Source organism: Plasmopara halstedii (assembly GCF_900000015.1).
Source record: "Plasmopara halstedii genome assembly, contig: Scaffold_287, whole genome shotgun sequence".
Lineage (NCBI taxonomy): Eukaryota > Oomycota > Peronosporomycetes > Peronosporales > Peronosporaceae > Plasmopara > Plasmopara halstedii.
Window position 1 is genome coordinate 322,042 of NW_020187208.1, and position 2,737 is coordinate 324,778.

Below are 2,737 nucleotides of genomic sequence, written 5' to 3' on the forward strand. Positions count from 1 at the left end.
CGACGCACTTTCCTATCCAGAGGTTTCACGCGTTGTAAGTCTCTCATCACCATGTCGTGGTCTTTACTAAATTAAGGGAGAAACATTTGCGTGAGCTTCTCGCTGTTTCAATCCTTGCACCCAGTGGTCCGCAAGTATCCTCAAAGTCTGTTTCATCCTTGCAAATGATGATGTCGTCCGCTTGTAATGTAGTGAGGGTAGACTTACAGCTTTCATGACTACCACGACTACTCCATTCACGAGTAGGTACGTTTTCTCACCACGAACTCGCAAAGAATTGCTTTTATTTCCGCTGAGCGCGTCGCGCGGTAGTAATGACTTTGTAGTACTGTGAAATTGCGAAACGGACGAGTCCTGTTGAATTATGTCAAGGTGTGACCCTTCTACTTGCGACATAGAGTCAAATTTTAGCGCCAGCGTTTGCGCTTTGGGGTCCATGACACCCGCCAAGTCACTTCAAACCTTCAAAGGCTCTGACACAGAGCACGCTAGCTTACAGCGGCGCTTTAACGTGCCACCAAATTCACTTGAGGACCACAACAATTTGTCGCTCATTTTGTCTTCGCATAGATTTAACACAATTCCAAGACCGCCATTCACTGCTGCTTCGGCCTTCCAAGCTTTTCTCCAGACACTAAGCAAGATATTTGTTAGACAAAACAAGCATTATCATGCCCTGTATTGAATGTATCGTGACATTGTGCCTGCGCCAAAAGCGCTCTTGTATCCTGGCAAAAGTGAATTCGCGGCTCACCAAAGCTCCACCAAACAATAAAATTGTGGCAATCAGATTTCTTGACTTTTTAACGATTCATGGCTCTGACTTTAAAGCCACACCATACCTAGAATGACATTTATTTTTATCTCGGGTCCAAGACAACGACCCCGCTATCAATGCTCTAAATATCAATCGAAGGACCAAGAGAAGCTTTGAAACTGTCACTGGTGTTCGTGTCGCAAACATACGGATAATTTAATTAATCTTTGGCATCTTCAATACCTCTGTGAGCTATCCGCTACTTATGACTGCTGTGCGGAGCACACATTTGCGCGATGCTGTCAATTCAATGAGGCAATTTCGCAATGCGCTGAACAACGATGTTATCAACCAGTATTCCAGATATTAGAGCACCACCTTCCTTATGCAATGTGTCGGTTATTAGGGCTGGATCCCATTGACTACAATCTCCGTGAGATACAAACGAACAAAGTTTTTTCCTATCAGCAGCTCTGCGCCGAATGATATTTGATTTGAAGCTCCTTCCACGCAAGAAGATCGTCAGTCGTCCTTGCGTAATAGCTCAACCCTTTTATCGCTCAGTAAAGGGCTAAGGGAGCATGAAAGGCGCAGATGTTCTGTACTTCTACGGCTTAAGCAGATTTAAATACCGCGATGCTGTTCGGCAGCCAAGAGATCTCGTTTTTTATCTCAACACGGTTAGGTTCATCACCTCTGGCGCAATCATAGAACTTCCACTTCTGGTATCCAATCTGGTCCTCGAGACATGGAAGATGTATCCCGCATCTGATGCGATGCTCATTGCTATCCTAATTTGGTAGGGTGGATGCGGCACCTATTCGGGGACCACTCATGTCAAAATTAGCTGTTTCGCCCTCGGAAGATGGTCTGATGCCCATGCATCGATAAATTCCTAAATTCGGGACATAGTGTGCTAGATTCCGCCTCTCATGACGGAATGATGTGAGTATGGAACGCTCTCAACACCTAGTGAGGAGGCGAGAGCACGACACTCCAAATATCTCATGTCGGGAGTGCCGCTTCCAACGAGTTACCGCGCGTTAATACTCATTCTCGTTCGCGGTCTTTTAGCCTGGAGACCGCAAGTGCGACGCGCTTTTGCTCCGCTTAGATCATGGCTAATGTGTGGCCATCTCAGTTTTTCTCGTTCAGGAAGAGGAGTTTTTTGTCTGAGCCGTCAAAAAGCTGGACTCTCAACATCAGCGGCCTAAACGATGGTGAGCGATTACTGCACTTAACCCTTTGGTCGCCAGTTCAAGATCCCGTCAGTAGGAGAATGTGTTCAGTAACATGCAAAGAATGGAGTGAGATTATCAATTAACATAAGCTTATCAAGCAGACCAGTAGCCAGAGGACACGTACTCAAGCATCTCATGCTTCACCCTCACAGAAAATACAGTCCTTCCACAACTTGATCGTGGGACTAGAGATGAATACCACCAACTGCAACGGGGTTGCCGTGGACGTTGCGTAGAGGAAGCTTCGACTCAGAGAGTTTATAATTGCATAGAGGTGGATTCGTGCGCGCCAACTGGGAGCAAGACCACAAGCATACAAGCAATTTAGATATCTGGTTTGTATTTTTATCTAGAGAATGACATATAATCAGGACAGAATATAATTTTGGGCAAAATTTCAATGCGTACAATTTGCGATGATTACAATGAAATTATCTATTTTAGTTGAAGAGAGGCTACTAGCTCCCGTGTACCACATAGCTTTTATATTACGTAGTTTCATCCTCTTCGTTATTCTCGATGCATTAGTACTTCTGCTGTAACGGGGTTACATGAGAGTGACCCGTCACTCTCCCAAGGGAACTGTGGTGTGGCATACACCACAGCTACTAGATGGGTACATGGTTTGAGAGCCACCCAATAGGAAAACATCTAGGATACTTTATAGGTGACTTGCAGTTTGTATGTAGGAAGACATTAAGGAACACCTATAAATATATTCAGTCTTAAAACTACCTAA